Consider the following 22,136-nt stretch of genomic DNA (forward strand, 5'->3'; position numbering starts at 1 on the left):
GCCCCCACCGTCTCTAGGTGGTGGTGGTGGTGTTGCATGGAGGTATTTGTGTTGTCGTCGCTTCGGGCTTATCGCCGACCCTGTGTGGGACATCTATCGCGGCCACTGAACATTCTGTCGGAAACTCCTTTGATGCATTCACCCAGGTCATAATTATTCGGGTTTGATTTTAATATTAATTGATGGAATTCTCTGTTTCGCCATTATGTAATTGCACCGCTCATGACAGCACAATTCATGTTGGTCATATGAAAGTGGATCTTTCCTAATTATTTTCTGAGAGATATATACACATACATAAAAATGAGCACAATTATATCTAAATGGGACACCAGAAATTAGGTGTCGATTCATTTTTTCAGCTGTCGGCGAAAACATAGCATTCACTGTAAGCCAATGTTTTTACCTTTGTCACTTTGACAAAGGCTGACGATAATTGTTACTCAGCCAGCTGTGTTCAAAACGGGATAGATGTGTGGAAGTTGGAGAACGCGTCAATTATTCTAAACAAAATCATACTTTGGCGCAAATGAGATTCGGTCTCTACCACGTGGAATCATTTTTAATTTGAAATAGATTTAAGATAAATGGGAAGGCGTTGCATAAAGGTTTCCTATTTTCTATAGATTGTATAAAAATGTTTTAACAAGCAGTGCTTAATATACGTCGACAGACCTTGCACCACTAAATAATTAAGCAATAGCATTTCTACCTTACATTGCTTCAAAATTGAGTTTTATGTTAATACCAGTGGCTCTCCTGGAACCCTGAACCGCACACTCACTTTGCTTATCCCTGCCTGAGGCATTCCACTCTTTTGCACCTGCCGTGCCCACGTTTCTCGAGTAAATTGTGCTGCAGGAAATATCCGGTTATTCCGGATTGCGGTGAATGTACGGCAAGGACTTATTCCAACCACTTTTCAACACTTCTGAAAAGTGCACTATTATTCAGAGAAAATGGACAATTGTCATCAATTGAATCAATCATTATCTGTGGACCCTACCCTCATCATGACATTGTTTCTCGTTTCGTAACTAATGGTCCATGCATGGTGGGGTGTTCTTTTTGCTGTAACTTAAACGTTTATTTGCTCTTTACCAATCCTGATGGTCACTCGGAGCGACATGATGAATGTGTTTGTCTGGGTATTTTGTTTCACAAAAGTGAGGGGGACAAGCAGTCAGACGAATTGCTCATTCCATGCTGTGGGTTTTCACCTTGTTGAAATTAAACTTTCCGCATGATAAAAAAGAGGCAATACAGTACTATCTTTGCAATAGAAGAAAGTTACACACATGAAGAACTTACATGTTCATAGCTGTAATTTTTTAAATTATTTTGCTTACATTTAAGGTCATTTAAAAAGAAAACTGCTCTAGTTATTTGGGATATGTGAAATGAATAACTTTTGGCAATGTATTGTTTTAAATATAAGCTTAATGGATTAAGGAAAGGATAAAGATCCATTTCCTTGGACCATTTGGTAAGATTCATTTCTGTAACCTGCTAAGTCTTAAACAATTCAATTTTAGATATACACACAAAATACATTGCAGGAAAAATCTGCATGCTTCATTCAGTGCAATGCGTGTTTTTGTCATTCACAAATACAGCAAACCCACACTTATAGGCTCACTGTCTTGTTTTGTTTTATCGCGAGCAATACATTTGTAGTTTTCAAACAACACTTGTAAACAGGTGTTTCCTACTAATGTGGTGTCCTATCTGAGAGGACTTTATTACCTGTTCTATTCATCCACACGTGATGCACGTGTTCTTTAATACCCACGAGGTTGCCCTGCAGGTGAGTGCAAGATTTTACGTGTGCATTAACTCTAAAGAGGCTCGGTGGGTTACACAGGTAATGTCAGACTGAACAAGCTCCTCCTGTATCAACTAACAGTTTAAGCCCTGAAGCAGAAAAACCAAAAAGTGAACATAGTCCTCCTCACATTAACATGTAATTGCGTCTCACACACGCTGAGATGTTTCTTTTTAGGGGGGGTGGGGGGGGGGAGTACCTTGAAGAAATCTCTGCTGCAATAACTCTCGGTGAAGAGAGGAAATATTATTTCGCGCTACAACGATTCACTCCAGCCCCAGCACGAGTGTCGTCTCGATCCATGGTCATGATTCGATTTTAGAAAATGTCTCTGGTTATCCGTGATAATGTGAGGGATGCCTAACACAGATCCAGTATTTTGTGGTCGCTATCCCGGGTTAGACTTGGTTATTTGGGATTTGGACCTTGGATAAACCTGGATGACTGGAGTTCTTGCTCCAATTATCTGGGGTTTTACCTCCGATAACTGGAGGTATACGATTTGAATAGTGGCCGGATAACTGGAAGAGGGATCTGTGCTCCACTGGCTCCGAATAACCGGATCCCCGCATAACCAGATCACGGATAACTGGATCACAGATAACTGGATCATAGATAACCAGATCACGGATAACCGGACCACGGATAATGAAGTCATACTGGATAAGGTTGTGTTTTTAAGAACTTTCCCAATGGAAAAACAGCCAAAGTGATCAAAGGGTCACCCATTACAATACGCCTCCCCTCCCCGTGACACCATTTCTCTTCTAATGTGTTGTAACAAAGCCTTGCCATTAATATAATACCACTTCATAGCATCACCATCAGCTATGACCTTTCCACTGTCAGATGAAGGCTTCCTTCCCACGACACAATCTCTCACAGACGTGCGATACCACAAATCATTTCGTTTCTGAGATACGAGTTGAACACTGCCTTACAGCAAGGCGAATGCGAGTTACAGAATCCACTCGCATGCATGATTTTTGTCCTCGTTTAATATGGCGCTGGGTTTAGTGGCTGCATGGGTCGCTTGAACCCATTACATACAACGTACGTATATGAATTGAAAATATACATTCTTTAGATGCATGTGTCATTAGCTTAGGAATTGAGACTAATGATTAAATCATTGCATTGATATACTGTATATCTTCCCTTCAGTAAGAATGGTGCAGGGGAGGGTTTGGTTAAGCACAACATATATTGTGATACCTCCGTAATGCACATTATTTGCCTAGTCTATAAAAGAATTCTAAAATTTACTTCATAATTTTACGTAAAAAAAAAAATCACCCTGTGTCATTTTTGTTACAAATATAACAGCAGTAAAAGAAAAGAAAAACATCTTAAAGGGGCCAGTGATAAATAATGTATGTAATTGAAGGAATGCACGACGGCTGCCATTATATTGGGGATAAAGTGCTGGCATGATGACAGGATTTACAGAGGAAATTTTCAACATGTTTGTGGCCTGCCAATATAATATATAGTAAATCACTTTGATTTGTTTTGCATTTCTTCTGCTGTTAGATGTTGACAACACGAGTGCATTGCTAGCTTCTGTGGTTGATGGATTATTCTTTGGGTTTGTGTAACTCGAGTTGGTTGTGTTTAAATATTGAATGGTTTGATTTGCCATGAGTTAGTGCCTATCCATTCAATCCGTTTGAATAACATAAATGTATCACGGAGTGCATACTTTTCTTGAGTTGGGTGAATTTAGTAATACATTGTGTAATGTAGATTAATCCCCGTAATTCCTTAAGTTTAAGCCAAAATATACAGCAATTTCTTAAGTTTAAGCCAAAGTATACGGTAATGTTAGAAGGTAATCAACGAAGGGGAAACCTCCCAAGCTGATGGTCTATTTATTTATTTTTAAGAAGAAACTTTTTCAATCAGTGCCCGCTATGACATACAGGTCGAGAAACGTGGTCGCTAACAAAACAATTGAGAAGTGTCCCCCGGCAGCATGGAGAGAAATGCACGAGTGGAATTCCATTGAGGAGACAGAAAGAGGATCTCCTGGATTGCAGAACTTACGCAGGTTAACGACACAACTAAAACTGTAGGGAAAAGGAAGTGGCCAGGTCGCTTCTGAAAAAAGAGCGATGCCGTTCAGTGGGCCTTAACTGGTGAAATACAAATAGTTTATAGCTTTAAGTACGCTTGGGCTGGACACGTCACGGCCAGAAGTGATTATGACCGATGGTTAAGAATATCAGTGGAGTGGCAGCCAAGGGAATGGAACATATCCAAGAGGTCGACACCGAGGAGATGGAATGATGAAATCGGCTCGTGTGTGCAGGATTATTTCACCGCAGGACGATGAGAGATGGTCGCGGCTTGCGTAGGCCTTCATCCACCAGTGGATTGATCACGGCTGATGATGACCTTGTTCGAAGCATTTTGCCGTATGATTATATTAAAGGACCATAAAAATTAGGTTGAATTGCCTAAATTCTAACAAAAGGTTATTTATTAGCACACAGTAAACATTTTTTACGACTCAATTGTACTTATTTAGCTTCTGGGTAACAGCAAAAAAAATGTGGTCATATATTTTAACGATGTGCACGTTTCGTAGACTTCATTATGCTTGTGCCATATGTCAAACACATTTTCCCAAACTAAGCGTTAAAATTGGCAAACACATTTTTATGCATGGGGCAGCTAATGAATGCAATAATTACCGAGGTGAAATGGTTAATGGACTGAAGCCGTGCTGTCTGCCTCATCAATGTCACTTAATGTCAAAGGGCATGCCTCCTATTTTAGAAAAGCCTCAAAAACAAATGTTTTATTTTAATACTTTTCTAGTTACTGCTCACTAAACGTGCCTATTAATTGCATTCGGACACATTGGGCTAAAATATGATATGAAGTTTTCTATATATAAAAATTGAAACGAAGTAGTGGATACGTAGCTGAGTGAATTTTTTCGTGCATGGATGGGATGAGCCAGACTTTGGAATGTAATACTGTGGTCAATGGGTTCTCCTGATCGTTCCTGTTTGATTATCTTAGAACCATCACCAATAATTACACAAACAAAGCATAAGGTCTTTGTCCTTAATCTCGTTTTTCAAACGGAAAATATGGAAGTGATACAGAAGCAACACATTGCTGTGCTTGCAATGTTTCGCACCTTTCCAAGGTAATTCGTACTCCGTTTTAGTCTTTATTTCAGCTGGTACGTTCAATTTGAGCTTCACAGTTGCAGACAATAGCGATGGTAGCTCGCTGGTGAATATTTACAACCACATTTGCAAAGATGACTGACAACATGGGACCTTTTTTCCCTTTCTGGTGGAGGCCAATTAATTTCAAAGACAATGCATATATTATCAGACCATATGTTGTTAATGCAGACATGATTCTTTGCAAAAGGTTTATATTTGGTGTTTGAACGTCTTAACACTTGTTTTATTGGCAGAAAGGGTCAAACTTATTCTTATTTTTTCTGACTTTGACACTTCGCTTAAAGAACATCAGCACGTTTAACAAGCATATGTCCTGGAGTTTAACGTTATCTCCACAAGAATTACTCAATTCCTGAAACCAAATGCAAGATAATGATACGTGGGTACATTTGAGAAAAGTCATTGCTGTTTTTTAAATGGAGTAACCCCAAAGGCACATTTTTCACAGATGGTCACTTTTATTTTTGGGCAGTAGAAGATCGTGACGTTAGGTTTATTGTCGAGCTTACTGGGTTATTCAACAGGAAAAATAACTGCACCTCCTAACTCTTGTTGTCATCACCCCTGTCGAATACTGTAAACACAAGCGTTAGAGCTGCCGTTTCACTGAAGTGGCTGTTTCAGGTCAGCAGTGATGACATTGGTTATGCACAAAGGGCATACACATGAACTCTTGCACACATTTCATATTGTCAAACCTTCCAACAACGTTTGGCAGCATGTTTGCTTTGTAGGATGTAATATTGGCTTGATTCCACACGTGCCCTGTGCTGTTTAGGCAGAGCGCAAGGCTTAGACCCGGCCTTTCTAACTGTGGATTTCAGACCGTTTTAAGGGTTAAATACTGCATATGCAGCTGGCAAGCCGATGATTTTTGGCCTTTTGTCGAGAAAGCTAATTTTGGGGAGAAAATAGATAAATTACCTTTGGAGGATGTGAACATGCAGAGCACGTGTTACCAGATTAGAGCAGATTGAACTTTCCTTTATGCAGTGTAATAAAAAATTCAAATTTGCAGGTGTGGTTTCACTGACCATGCATACGTTCAAATTATTATCTTTGGTGGAATCAAACTCTGCTTGAATTTGTGCCTTAAGTACCTTTATTTAAAGCTTAAAATTGGCTCTTTTAGTTGGATTCGTCTTCCTTGAGATTAGTAAAGATTAATGTTTTTACGCGGTAAAGTAGGTCATGTTTGTTTTGTATTAGTCCACAATGCATGAACAGGTGAACAAATGTGTTTTTTTTACTTAAATCAAAGGTATAGTAGTCTTTAAAGGAAATTTTTATAATAATGCTCATAAGTGATGAGTGTGAACTTACTAAAAAGATAAAGGTGCAGTCCTGCAATTTCTTTCTCCAACCACTGCTGGAAAAGGTCCTCCACTGGGGGGGGGGAGCTTATAGAAGGTATTTGGCTTACTCTTTACTCTTATTTGGAAGAAGTCGGCTGCTACGCACGCGTGTGCTGAGTTTCACTGAATGTGGAGCTGTGAAGAGATCCTACCACAGGTTGGGAACCTGCAGTGCTAAGACTACACACGATAGTTGATCGATATACCGCCTAAGGCTTAGCCGGTTAGCTGCTTCACGCATTCTGACCATGCTTTGGCACGAGTAAGGACTATGCCCAGGGGGCCACCTCCACGAGGCTGTCGATGTCCCAAAAGGGGCCCCAATGACGCGCCGGAATCGCAGAGTGTGGAATTGGCCCGGTCGTGCACGGTGGATATGGTTCCGTACGTTTCAATGGCGGTTCTGGTGGTGCTGGCCAGCGCTAAAATCGACCACAATCACAATCCATGCATCGCACGCTTTCAAATTTGCTTCTGTGGCCGTCTGGAATGCTCTTCCTTCCGATATTAGGAAGCCACTGGAGCGATACACATTTAAATCGAGATTGAAAAATTATTTCTTTAAATTTGCTTCGTGTTTAGTTTGTTGTCCTTCCCCTCTACCTCCGATGAGTATGGGTGGATAAGTACAGTGTGAAATAAGTTCAACATACATCTAATGAACACATTTAGTTAGTAGATTTTCTGCAAGGTATTGTCGGTCAAAAATTATTTAGGGTTTGAATACATTTATTGTAGTTTTTTTAAAACACAAACCAGGGCAGTTGGCATATTCTTAAACAGATTTAGTACAATTATATTTCACAATATTTCACCTTGTAGGTTAACAGGATCTAAAAATGGAGAAATTTTAAGAAAATTAATTTAAAGCATCCACTATGCCTGCACATTTTCTAAGAGGGGATAGAAGTAAGTTTATGTTAAACGTGACACGAGTTTATGTAAAATGTGACGTAAACTTTGTTTATCGTAACACACGTTTATGTTAAGCATGACTCAAGTTTATGTTAAATGTGACACAAGTCACAATAGTGTTGTGGAGCAGGGAGGTAGTCATTCTTGTTAAGTCCTCAACACAGAATTGTCTAAACATTCTTCACTTCATGTGATATACTTAAATAAATAATATGTAAAAAAATTATAAGCAGTTTTGTTTTGGAGACAGACACTAGACATTGTATTTAATTACTTAATATTTTCTTTTAAATTCCAGTCTACCTTTGAACGAATGCTAAAAATAAGTATAAACTAATTAATTTGGTCCATCACTGTTGATTAAAGGTTAAAACATTTCACGGCCGATTATAACCATGTCTTCAATGTCATTGAGCACGTGACCTGCAACTAGCACGTGTGTGTTTTGTAACGCTCGTGGTAACAGTCGTGTCTTAACAGCTGTGAGTACATGTCAGCGGGTATAATTACAACATGACAGGTGTTAACTACAGGATTCAATTATTTAAATCACCAATTCTGTTGATTATCAGGAATTACCTTCGATTAACATAAGAATATCTGAAGTTTAAACTTGAGGCATTGTATTGTATAGCAGCTTGTTTGCACATATCTATATTTTACCTAATGCCACCGTTTCAATTAATTGGCTTCTATTTGGAAAGCAAACTTGTGCTGCGAGTGTGTGTTCACCGCACATTTTCAACCCTCTGTTAACGCCGCTTGTCGGCTCGTAACGCGCCGTTGTCACGGCAGATCACATGCATGGCCAGACTCGATTTAGATTTGAAGCTTTCGTGACTGGCAGGAATCTATACTCTGGTTCTTTCGGTAAAAAAACGGGTCCGTACCCGCTTTAACAACCGGGTACTGACCCATTTTTGACATCAGTATTAGTGCAGCAATCGAGGGAAAAAAGTACAAGTTAAATCTTTATGAGGGCATGGTGACCGCTATATGTGATGGGCTTTGTGAAGTTGTCAAATAAATGGACATACCCATGTCATGGATACTTAAATCATTAGCTGCGTCAGTTTTTGGCGAACAGCAGAGAGGTGATAGATTTGATATGAATATTAATTGTGGTGTTTAAAGACAAGACCACATCGAATGGTGGGCTCTGTATTAGAGTGGGACAGGCACCACTTAATATTTCAGAGGGGGGGCAACTGTTGGATTTGCTCTGTCTCTGGGAAGGCAGACGGGATGATTGTTAAAGGGCACGTTAAGACGTACACCAGAAATAAACAAGGGGAACAAAAAAAACTATGAAAAAGTCGATGACGGAAGATAATGAGTTAGATCCCGTTCATGTGATTTTTTTTCGTAATTTCGTAATTGATTTCACTCATTTACGCAACATTTCAACATTAGCTTTTGGTGCGTGATTGATTATTACAATATATATCAGTCTGTCAAAGAATATTCTGATGGCTTTGCAAATTGAAGCCCCCAAAAAACAATTTTATATAAGTTTGAAACGGATTTGATATTTTTTTCTTGGGCATACGTATATTTTCATGGGGTTAATAGTATATTTAATTGTACTATTATATGTGCAGAGTAAATATCAAAATCATAATATATACCTGATGAGCTCTCAAGCTCTTTTTCACGGATGTCCAGTAGGGGGCACGGGGTCAAAACGTTACAACAATAAGCAATACAAAAACACGAGCAGAGTGCATAGTATTGGAAAGGTAAACAAATCGCTTACAATGTGAAATGTTAAATTTCGATTTAAAGCTTTCGTGACTGCAGGGATTCATCTTCTTGGTTCTTTCGGTAAAGTCGCGTAGAAGGGAAATAATCAAATAATAAAAATAAAACATAATAAAATAATTCTCACGACGTTTCGGCCACAGGTCTGTCGAGTAGACAGTCTGAATTCAGACTCTGTCTTTCCGACAGACCTGTTCTTCACCTGAGGACGGCTGCTTGCGTTGTGGCCGAAACGTCGTGAGAATTGTATTTTATTGTTTAATTGTTATTATTTAATATTTCCCTTCTACGTGACTTTACCGAAAGAACCAAGAAAATGTGAAATGTTGGCGAGCTCTTTTGAATTGCGTGGCCGCGCCGCGCGTCGTCGTCGCCGCTGGAATCCGACCGCGGTGCTGCCGGTGTGTGTTTGGGGGCGCGACGTCTCGTTTGGCGCGACGCAAACGCCATCGCGCGCAGCCTTCCCTCGCGCGACGGGGAGCCACGCTCGCTTTTGAGACAAAACCATTTGCGTAAATAATTACCACTTTGAGTGCAGGAAATGAAAAGCTTCCTCTAAAAGGCATAGTGCACCTTTGCTTTCCCGGCGGTTAGGGATCGCGGGGTTTCTGTTACGGGAGCTGCATACGGATGTGGAGATTTTATGCATTCATGTCCTCGTGGAGGATGAGACGTGAGAGTGTGTTGTCGAAAATTTCTGTCTTTTTTTTAAGCGCCTTAACCCTGAGCCTCTGACAGCTGTCAGGATTTTTTTTTTTTTTACAAAAAATAATTATCAGGTACGATTAAACACCGTTTTAACACCTTGCATAACATTTCCAGAATACTGGGCATGAAATTTCAGACTGATCAAATGTGGACACGGAATGCACAATTTTACGCTCAAAGTAACGCAGGAAGATGACTACAACACAAGCAGTGAATGTGCCGTGTGAATATGAAAGACCATTTTATTCGGTGTTGCTTCCAACATCAATGAAGGTGTTAAATGTGCCAAAAAAATGTGCATTTGACCTTTAATTGTCTCCATCCGTTTGTAGCTACAGCACTTGTCTGGTCGTTTTTAACTTGTTTGTCCTTCCCCATGGACGGGAAATGAATCGATTTTCTGTCTGGAATGTTAATAACAAAAACTCTGACCACTGCACGGCAGCTTGGCAAGCTCGCCAATGTCCAGTTATGCTATTCAAATGTATCTTGGCAATGGAAGGAAGGTGGCTAGGCAGTCGAATGAAATACAGGGCGTATTGAGATGCAAATATAATGAATTATTACATGTAATTCTCCTCGTGGATAATTGCGAATGCTCACCGCGCACATTTAGATCACGAGTGAGCATTTACGGTTTGTGTTTTCAATCTGTGCCGGAAAATCACACCCGCACGTTTGCACACGCGCACACACAATTAGAAACGGTGGTCTCATGGATCCACACGTACGTTTAGAGCACCTGCTGCTGTACATTCTAGTGCACAGGTGTGTACACATGCCTGCGTGGTCAGACTGTAATTTGACGGAGCGTTCTTAACAATGAATGGCAATGCAAGTCAGCTGCGGTGAAGCCGTCGGTGCACTCCACTGTACACCTTGGTGACCTGAATTCAATTCGCAGCCACCTTACGGGCTAGCATCAACGGAGAGTGATACAATGGTCCCCCGGGGCCCTCTGCTACACCAAAGTTGCACTGATCCGACATTGCACACACACGGTGGCCTTCATGCATGCGGAATTGGGATTGGTTAAAGGGGGCGGTAAAGTATGGGTGCAGAAATTGTATCGTTTGGATTACGGTGTACATAGAGCAAGGGAACTTTGTATGTGGAACAAAAGAAACGCAACAATATTGTGCATCGTAATTAGTTTATTTTGTGAGCAAGAGCGTTTTAAGAGCAGAGCTTTTGTTAACAAACTGGTGATGCTGGTTGTAATCGCCAGTGAAACGTAAAACACATTTGTCAATGTTTTTTTGATTGCATTTCAATGTACCGGGTTTTGCTAAAAAAACTAAACCAATTGGCACATTTTCCCATGACGTAACAACTTCCTTTGATTGGTTCTGCCGGGGATGGAAGGTTATAGCTAAAAATGTATATTTTACCTTGACTAACTAACTCGATGGAAAAAATAAAAAACCTTTGTGCAAACGACATAGAAATGGAAACATGCACGATCCGCTGTGCCACTGGTAACCCACACACAATCAAGGAGGCACATATGCCCATGCGCAGGGATGCATGAGCAATACGTACGGATGCACTTTCACCACTTTTGGACCATTAGAAACTCTTCCTGTTTTGACAAGGATCAATGTTCCCGGCATGGCACCCACGAGGATGGTAGTGGGAGGCCATGTCTTTGCCTCTCCTTCGCAGTGAGAGTAGATGGATTATACCAATTATTCAGTTTAGGCCATGTTCCCAAGAGATGGAGATTACGCACTTTATCCACTCAAATAAGGCAGCGGACTGGGTGCACACTGCGAGCCGCCGGCGTTGACGCTAGACCATTGTTGAGCACATGGCTGGGGGAGCCATTTAAATAATACAACAAAGTATTGAAGAAAAACAAATGAACTTGGAGACCGGGAACATTGAAGGGTCTTCTGTAGAGGGGTGGGGGGGAGGGTGCGGTGCTGGGCGACTCAAGGGCCTGAGCGTTGAGCCGACGCTGCTGGGATCCTGGGTTCGGATCTGGCTGGGGTAGACACCCGTGATTTCACTGAGTGCCGAAGTGTAGCAAATTTATGGTCTCGATTCCAGTCACCAATTAGTGTACAAAAATACCCTCATGCAGGAATTGTTTTTGTCCTGGTATTTATATCATCGCAGGACCTCTGATAAAGCGCATCCCCTATTCTGGGATTAAACGATTGCTGATTGATACATTGGCCACCTACACGCTCCGACTGTACACAAATTGAACACCGTTCCTGCGACGGGACTTGCACTCCTCCACCAACCGGAGAAGGTGTGCTCAGGACGGACGAGTGGGTCCCGGAGTGTAGCGAGGGTCAGGTAGAGGCTGGAATTCACCAGGCCTGCCCCGGGACCAGCCTCAGCGGAATCTCAACTCCCACATGACCCACACGTGAAGGACAGAGATGTCGAGGCTGCTCGAGATGGGGGCTATCGGAGAACCTCAGTGGGGGGACAGCAGGAATCGTTGTTCTGCTCGTAATTATTTATGGCCCCCAAAGAATCTGTGAGTTACAGAGCCATCCTGGATCTCAAGAGGCTCAACAGATTAATCGGATATCTTGACTTAAAGCTTTCGTGACCGCAGGAATTCATATTTTTGTGTCTTTCGGTAAAGTCTCGTAGATAGGTTCAAATAAGGAGACGATTGCTTGTGTTGCGATCGAAATGTCATTTTGTTATTTTTGTTATTTTATTTGAACCTATCTACGTGACTTTACCGAAAGACCCAAGAATACATAATCGGATATCGTCGATTAAAACTCGATGATTCCAAGGCCCTCAAGTGTTTTGCCCTCCACCTTTTCCACTCCCCGGCGGGAGCGAGCCTTCCTAGGCTCGAGCCAGTCCAACCAAGCGTTAGGCCCGCTATCTCCGACGGTGAGGCGTCTTCCAAACAGGGTGGCCGCTTGGGTTCGGAAATGCTTTGGAGAGGCCTTCAAGGCCAAGGGGCACGGTAGAGCCAAGCGCCTCTGGCAGAGAAATCTGCAAGGTCGCCGGATGTAGTTCCCCCACATGCCCTTCTCGAAACATTAACGGGCTCCTTTCGTCGGGTGCTCGAGGTGGCCGTTTCTGCTTCACGGTGCCCTCGGCCGCGGTGACCTCGTCAGGGCAAACAGACCATCGAAGACCCCTTTTTCCCCAGCCTCTGGCTAAGCTCATGTCGTGGGCTCAGTTGCATATTGGATGTCTGTGAAAAAGAGCTTTACAGCCCATCGGATTCTTCCAGTATACATAAATATTCTGATTATGTGTACCGTCAGAGCGTGTCGTTGGCATAACATGTGAATAAACAGGGTTTTTAGCACTTATGTTAAACCCTGGTTTTCATAGTTGGCGACTGACAACCTTTGTGCCCACCCAACTTCTCCCCACAAAAAAGGCTTCTTTTTCAAATGCCCAAATAGGGGGTGTCTCTGGAGTGTGTCAGCACGGTAGTTAAGTGCCCAGTTGTGCTTGGATGGCTCGTCGTGTGGAGTCGCCGTTGGTGTCGTGTTGTCGTTCGTGCTGCTAGCTCGGTTATTGCAGCTCACCGAGGACAATGGTGTTTCTGAGTTTTGAGTCCCCGGCATAGGAATGACGCTCGGTTGTGTACGATCAGAGCCTGACGATGGCCAACAAAAAATGCTGGGCTCAACGTGATCGCTTAAAACCCAAATATTTGGAGGCACTTCAAAGTAATTTACGTGAAAATATCCTTCCGCGCAGCGCAGACTTAGCCACCGTTTTGCAAATGCTCCAAATAGATAATTTAAACTGTCAAAGAAGACCGCAAAGTTAGTTGTGATGGTCTCCAATTTTATTTTTCACGTGGCTCAACATGTGTGCGGTTTTTAAAGGCAAATTCATTTTTTTCTTTTGCTTAACCTGAACCACAAAATACCTTGTCTAGTCAAGGACTGGGGTGTGCTGATATTCGCTTGCCCACAGAGAGCACTTACTGTGGAGGGCTTCTGCCCAGCGTGTACTGACTGGCAGAGATCATTATATTGTCGTGCTCCTGAACATCTGTACAACGTCTGGTCTTGGTTTGCATTTTCTTTCTTGACATTTTTCAAAGCCACATACCGACCGTTCAACTGGTTCACATTCACGCACGGGGACTCGGAGGCTAGGGACCGCAGCGAAAGTTTTTATGTTTTCCATGAATTAGGGTGCCCTGCACCTTTATTGCATGCAGTGATATTGGATAATAAATGAGACATTTTGGATTGTTATTATTATTCAGATGTGTAACCTGGAGTGTGCTATTGCATGGCGTGATGTGGGGAAGAGGTAGCGACTTATTGGAGAAGAGTTTGAATGGAAAGTTATTGGCACGAGGATAAAGTGAGGATCTTTATCCTTTTTTGTTCATGCAATTACCCATGGAGAAAATGATTAAAAACTGAAATGGGAAAAACGTTTAAAACCATGGGGAAACACTTTTGGCAAAAACACTCATGTGATGTGAGCTGTGGTGGCTATTGAGTAGGTATGAGTTCCAAATTGGACCTTGTTGAAAAGCACACTGGCCTAGTTAAGAGAAGAGAAATAAAAAAAAATCCACAAGTATAAATTCCCGCTCGTCTCTTGACAGTGAGGAATGAACGAGCATCTGTTTCCCATTTGGTGCATTTAATTTGCATTCAATCAATTTAACGTAAATATAGTTTTTTTTGTTGCTCTGCAAAGAACAGTAATTCAACAATAATTCACCAGCATCTGGGATGAAGGTGAACCTGGATTGCCAAATGGCAGTGGTATGCGTTTAACTTTCAACACATAAAAAATAAGTCCCGCCACCTTAGTGCACAGTGTGACGACGCATGCGCGTCAGAATTTATAATCACTGAAAAAAACACGTTTTGGTATTATTCATTAGACCGTTGATTTTTTTTTTTAAATAGCTAAGGCACCATTTCCCCCCCCAAGTAGTCACGCCCTTAGTAATGGTCTGAGACAAAGAATCACTCATGGCCCAACCTTGTCCCGTCGCCATTGCGTGTTCAACAATATGTACACAAGCATGGCGATCTTTGGAGAGAAGGCCTATCCTGCTATCTCATCCAGTAGCCAGTGCTGGTTGCTAAGAATGCACTCGGTGCTGGAGACATACTTTGTGTTGCTGTGTTGTGAGAAAGCTAATCTCCCGGCATTATCCTCTGGAAAAAAAAAATCGGAGCAAAACCTCCTTGTTGGAGATTCTTCGTCCAATTCTAGATTTGAAGCTTTCGTGACTGCAAGGATTCATACTCTTGGGTTTTTTTCGGTAAAGTCACGTAGGTAAAAAATTAAATTTTAATTTATAAAAGTAATAAGAGAAATAAATAAATTGTGTTATTTCATTTCTATTATTACTTTTATTAATTTTATTTTTTACCTACGTGACTTTACCTAAAAAACCTAAGAGTATTCTTCGTCCACCCTCTTTTTTTTTAGTACTCTTTTTAAAAGCGGTCGACTGGAGCCGGAATGGCTTCAGCTCACCACATCTCCAAAAGCACCAAGCCTTTCACTATGAACACATTGACTGAGCTGTGGCTTACAGTCAGGTCTTCCATTTGTATTTCACTCAGCTGGGGATTGAGTGCTTGCTGACATCACCGAACGTACAATTTACTGTTGGTTATGGTTCTTAAAATCTTTTTTTTCCATACGAGTAAACGTGAAAACAACCGGTTACCGCTTTTGCTGTACATTTAGGACAGTCCATATTATTAAACGTAATACTTTGTATATTTTCCCCTGTGAAATGAAGGAAGCTGCCAGAGTTGCATGATGGTTATATATGTAACACGATGTTTGTTCCTGGGTAGTGAGTGTTATTTTCTAATTGCTTATGTCAAAAGTATAGAAAGTGGCTATTATTCATCACAAACTTTGCTTTTGTGACCAAGACTTTACGTGAAGGAATGACACATGCACACCACGTTTTCTCATTGACAATAGGTACATTTCAAAATATAGCTGTCCTGGTCACAAAAGCAAAGTTTGTGGGGAATAATGGCCATTTTCTGTACTTATGAGGCATAAGCAATTTAGGAAATAACACTTACTATCCAGGAACAAAAAATAAATAAATTTGTTACACAGTGTTATTAATGGGGTGGATTATTAACTTTGCTTTTGTGTCCTGGTCACAAAAGCAAAGTTTGTGGGGGATAATAGGCTTTTGAGGCACAAGCAATTTGAAAATAACACTTACTACCCAGGAACAAAATGTTTCTATTTTTTTGTTCCACAGTGAATTATCACTGTGGACTTGCATTGCTGACAGGTAGCCAGTTCGATTATATCTCCCCACGCGGTCTAAATGGGTTCACCACACTTGGTCCATCAGCAGGTCCGCGTGTGGTCGGGATATTATACCCCACCTCTTCCAAACATGTCTGGTCAACGTGGAAGAGTGCGTGACATGCCCTCGAGAGCCCACTCTAAATGAAGCCCTTTCATGAGCAGTGGTGTGAGCAAGCAGGAACTTGCAGGGCTGCACCTTTACCACGTGTTTACCAAATCTATTATTTACCCTTAGGCGTGCTGCTGCTGTACGTACGTTCTCGCGTGGGCCAAGCGGTGCATTCGTTGCTAAGATTCCACTGAAAACGGTCACCGGTTTCGTTGACCGTTGGAACCGGTCATCGATTCTGAAAAGTTTTCCAGGTTTACTCGGTTTTTGTTAAACAACACTAATTTTAAATAAAATATTGTTACGTTGCAAGAGGTTAATTTTGTGGATCAGCTATTTCACCATTGTGGTCAGATTGTGCCTGCTAATATGCTAACGTGAGCATGTACCTTACGTCTTAACTGTCACATTTAGGATACATGTGAAATGTGGCTTGACTTCATAGAAGGTATCCTTTGTGCAGTGCTGTAATTTAACTTTAATGAAATATCCTGAGGGCAGAGTCGTAGGGCTTTCATCGAATATTCTTGGTCAGCATAGCAAGCAAGGCTGCACCATTGCTGTTTGTGTGTGCGCGCATGCCTTTGTGTGCTCGTGTGCGATGTCCTCATTAAAACGGCTATTTAATGTATTTCAGTGTATTATGGCAGACAGCCGTAAGCTATTTTTTATCCGGGAATAGGTATTTTAGGGTTGAGCAGTTGCACAATTAAAAACTAAACTGGTTTTATTGTTACCAGTTAAGGCCCACTGAGCTATATAGCTTTTTTTTCAGAAGCGACCTGGCCACAAATGATAGCTTATCGAAGTGGCTTATCACGTAAATATTTCTAGCAGTTAAATACATGCTGATTCTAAATTGTGGAGGGAAAAACCGGAGGACTCGGAGATAAATCCACGCGATCGGGGGGAGAGGGGGGGGGGGCGAGAGACACGCAAACTCCAAATATACAGCAGGCGTCAGGGTCGGGATCGAACCCATGACCTCTTGTATACCAGGCGAGGTAGTTAATATCTCACACCAACCAGTATGGTGAAGTATGATCAAACAACCCTCATAACAGATATTGGCTTTGGGAGGTCTTTATCCAGTAGGAGGTTTGAAGAAAGGCTATACATTATCATTGTAATATTATTATTATTATAAATATCGTTTTTATTTTATTTTAGACTTTTGAAAAATATTCTGGAAATGTGTAACGATGCACAGGAGTATGATGAAATTGCAGAATTCTATAGTCAATGCAACTTGCAGAAATAACCTCTATACACAGTGTTTGGTTTAACCTCTCGTTAAAAAACACATTCTCGATGTGAAGGCAGTTTCCTTTATATTCTTAGGTTTTTTTCGGTAAAGTCACGAAAAAAAACCCTAAGAATATGAATCTTTGCAGTCATGAAAGCTTCAAATCTAGAATCAGTTTCCTTCAATTTACATTATTTTCAGGTGAAGTCTCGTCCATATATATTCGTGTATTCTTTGGAAGCATGTATGAATAATTAACAGAGAAATCAAACAAATGTAGGTTGGCTGCCACAAGCGCACAACACTGACCTGCATTGGCATTGAAAGCCGGTTGCACTCGCCTGTTACCAGAAGCAACATCACATTTTTGCCTGCCATTAATCGGGGGGCGTGAAGGAAATCCTCAACACGATATTAAACGTTCCCGTAGCATAACCCTTTTCTTATTTAGCCCGGGGGCCTGTTTCCTCACATAATTCCAGCAGATCTGGAAAGCTTGCACACAGCATCCAAATGTGATTGCTTAGCATTAGAATGGCCTTTACAGTTAAATTGCCAGAGCTGGGTTTATTCTTCACAAACGTTGCTCCTTCCAGCTCCCATTTTTTTTTGTCAGAGCTATTTGCATTTTTTTTAATCCTTCCACTGACAAGTTCTGTGCAGAGATTGAATGAAATTAAGATAAGGCAACCTTGTACTCACGTGACCTCCTTAAGCTCGAGCAAGCGGAGGATATCGCCAGAGCGATTAACTCGTTCACACTCGCCACGTTACTTTCACCTCTTCTGCCACATTTCTTCACAATTATGCAAATGTGTCGACCTAAAGTCAGTTTGGTGCATTCGCAATTCTCACCCCCATTTAAAGGTGTGTCACATGATATTTTACGCGGACAGGTTACGGCATGTAGTTAGGTCAAATAAGTGCCATGCGTCTCGAGCCAAGTGGCTTCCGCAATGAGGTTCTGCTTTTGTTTTCGCTGTTCAGCAAAACGATATGGACAACACTTCTGTTGCTTAATTTATCATAAAAGGGGGTTTCATGAGGTAATTGTTTTTTTTACAAAGAGTGGCTCCATTAAACCCTGTACATGCAGCATTGTCCCCTAGTGAAGACTTTAAAATGCCAAAGGCACATTTTCCCAGCACACGTGGCTGCGACACTGACATTCAGTGCCTGTGAAATGCCAAACGCTGTTTTACTAATTAAAATAAAAGGAAGCACCACTAGTAACGTCTTGCTTTAGTAATGTGCACATGTTGAAAATGCTACATTTGCCATTTTATACCAGGGACTTACATTGTGGACTCAAATCAGTCAGCATCATTCTCAGAGCAGCTCTGTGACTTCCAAAGCCAAGGGAAGGGTTAAGGTAGATGTGACATTTGACACCAAACTGAGGCCCTCACCTTTCCCGAAGCTCAGTACGGTAAAACTGCAATGCTAGCCAGATTAAAGGAGGATTTCTGCAATGTGATTGTAAATGTTATTTGTATTCACTTTTATTACATTTGTTTGCATCACCAATCCTATCCCAATTGCACTTTGGGAATGCCTCGTCAGCAGGACCTCATGTCACGTCAGGGGATGTCCTGGAATAGAGAGAGAGAGGAAAAAACGCACAACCACCTTTGCTATCTCTTCAATAGGGGGGCCCTCTTCTCCCAACACAAGACACCAATTCTTCACACTGCCGACTGTTCGTGTTCAGCCGCATGTCAATCGGGGCATTTTCTTTCCCTATGCATTTTACCCATTGGAAATGGGTTAGGCTTTTAAGATTGTGTGTAAAAACAAAAAGTGTGATATTTTGTGTGAATGTATTGGTCACTGACCCAAAAGGATTACATACCTCGGTGCACTTGGAGAACTTTTTGTGAGTCTCAATTGTCCCATGCACGGAGGTCTGTGATACCAGGGAGAGTGAGAGTAATCTGGCCACTCAGACCATCATCCGGTCGAGGAGCCCTTCCCAGGCTCATGCCCTCCTCCTGCCGTCCCGTGAAGCTGCAATCCATCTTCGTCCCACAAGTACGCGCGGCGGCTCTCATCGCTGCGTCTTGCCCCTTTGGTCAACCTCTCGTGCGTGTTTTATGACTGACAACCTCTCCTATAGGATTTGGCAACGGCTTACACGAGTGTTGTATATAAAGGAAGGAATTAAACATTTAAAAGGCCACACTGAAATTTTAATTTCCCAAGAAAATTAGTTGCGTGGAAGTGAACACACGTACTTGAATTTATTATTTTTTTCAATTTGGCCAGCACTGTTGGGCCTTTTTGACCTCGGCTCAGAAATACATTGCATATTGAAGCGGTAATTCATTTCTGCGTGCACGCCATATACTGCCGTGCAGAAGAATAATGTCAGTGAATAGTTTACATGCCCAATTAAGCACAGGGGACATTCCTTTTAAAGAGCAGCACGCGTATTTAGTGTTTAGGTAATGTACCCGCAAGCTTTCTGACTACCACCGCGTCAGCCTGGGGGCTGCATGATAGCCGGAGAACAAATTGAAGTTTCAAGTTCCCATCATTACCCCCCCCACAACCCTCACACAACCTGCCATTTCTCCAGGGCATTGCAAGTATGTGCTCTGTGCTGTAAAAGTTGAATGTTAAATGAGAACCCTTTGGCAATATTTCTAGAAGATCACTGTATTCCAGTTCTGCCTCATTTTAAAATGGCATCGACTCTCCCCTGACTACTTGAATAAATAGGAACTACTCCACTGTTTAAAGCTAGGGCACCGTAAGTAAGCTGTAACGTCACAAAAGATCCGGCCAGCTTAAAGATTTGAACGTAAACAAGATGGCATTGGTGTGGCTTTGTTCACCTCCAGCTGTTTTCGTGTCATTGAGGCAAGTACTTATTATTAAAGCCCTGTTTTTAAGGGACAAGTAGATTTTCTGTTTCCCTGGTGTCTGCTAACACTCTTAATTGATTTTGGACCCAACAGAGTAAAAATAACACGTATTTTTCGAGTGTATTACACTGTAAGACATCGCACGCTTAATGAAGGCACTGATGTAAAGACTTCCACCTTTAATTTATCTTTTGGTACGGCAGGTGTGCATGATTAAAATAATAACATTGGCCAGCCACTCTCATGGCTCTAATGATGCCCACGAACATCTCTGGGTCCTTCTTCAGAATCCCTACAAATCGCTCGTGGGAATCTGAGTCATTTAGCCTTCATTGGAAATGTGAGCGTGTATTGGTTTAAATGGTCATAATAATCATACATTCAAATGTAAATGAAACTTAAATGTTCAGCTGACTCTAAGTATTAAACACTATTAGCATAATTTAATTACAAAGAAGAATTTTTTTTTTTCATGTTGACAATGTGCTCTTCAAATAACACGCACAACATAATTTATTAATTACACATTCAATTCCATGTGAAAACAAACTATTTCATATAATTTAGGCAAGGTGTTGCACTCTATTTTTTATTATTTTTCTAAGAAACTTTTAATGCAACATCAACGTTTACTCAGAATTTATTGCAAAGTTCTGCACAGCACCATCGGTCTGTTTTGTAATATTTCAAGTATCAACACGCTTTACGCTTTTACGAATGATGGGAAAAAAAACCCGCGCAAACTAAAAAGTAATGCTGCAGGTGTTAGCAGCTCGTGACTGCAGTCCACTTGGCTGTTTCAAGTTGCCCATCGCAGCATTCTTCACTCAACTCAACCTTAGGGCTGTCATACCGTTCTTGCTAATGGGTAACTTCACGAGTCACACGATAAAGAAACTGTGCTGTGTTCCGGCATCAATCAGTATTCCACTGGTGTGCATTTTATTTTTTGACAACGACATATTTAGTCGGCGGCAAGCAATGGAAAGCGACGTCTCTATCTTTTGTTGACGTTGCAGTGCGCGGTTTAACTGAAGACGTTTTTTTTTGCACCAAAATGACCCGCAAAGTGTGGGATTTAATATGTCCGTGTTCCATGGTGTGACGCAGCATTATATGATTTCCAACGGATGATGAAAAATTTGCCATGCAATTCCCATTGCTTGCTCTAGCTACACCTGGTCTAGTTCCATTAAAAAACCCTGGCTTTTGCATTACATTTGATGTTGTTTCAGATACACTGATGAGCCTGGTATGTTTAAGTGTGTGCGTGTGTGGGTCCGGGCATTCCCTAGGTCGACTCGGCCTCAAATGAGTATCTGGTACAAAGTGTAAACACAGGCAGCCGGGCGTGGGGCCTAGCCACACCACCCCTTCGTGCCGGCCTTCATAGGTGCTCGCTAACAGCACTTGCCCCAGCAGTCTGTTAACGTTATACGGGGGGGATCTTTGTCTGTAACGGGAGAATGTTTTCCTACTCCACTGGGCCAGGCTAGTCACTTGCGACATTATAATATTACGCACGTTTGTCACCTGTGGCCCTACCAAGCTTATGAAATGCTCGGCATGTGTGAACAAAGCAACGCAGATGGCACTTGCTCCAGCGAGTTGGCGGCGGGTGTCCATCACTAGGGATGGCGCCGTTCATGATTACAGTTAGCTCTACGCCGCACAGCACCTGTGTCGCATACACCACAGCTCAGAGCATTTTTCGCAACATTTTTGTCCTCAAAGCAAAAAAAAACACGTTTATTTTCTTACTTTTATCATTCTATTCCATTGTCTTTTGTGCCGGGTTGAGTGCTCCGTTTTTTTTCGAGACCAACCTCTCTCCTCCCTTGACAAGTCACGCATCCTCGCTTGAGGAATTGCTCCTG

At 41.8% G+C, this 22,136-nt stretch overlaps 1 protein-coding gene across 4 annotated transcripts in view; it reads left to right on the top strand.

The window, feature by feature from the left end:
* The window catches only part of ATRN (attractin), a 296,628-nt gene that overhangs the window by 180,736 nt on the left and 93,756 nt on the right, over positions 1–22,136 (top strand). The window lies entirely within an intron of this gene.

Source organism: Lampetra fluviatilis, chromosome 12, assembly GCF_964198595.1.
Source record: "Lampetra fluviatilis chromosome 12, kcLamFluv1.1, whole genome shotgun sequence".
Lineage (NCBI taxonomy): Eukaryota > Metazoa > Chordata > Hyperoartia > Petromyzontiformes > Petromyzontidae > Lampetra > Lampetra fluviatilis.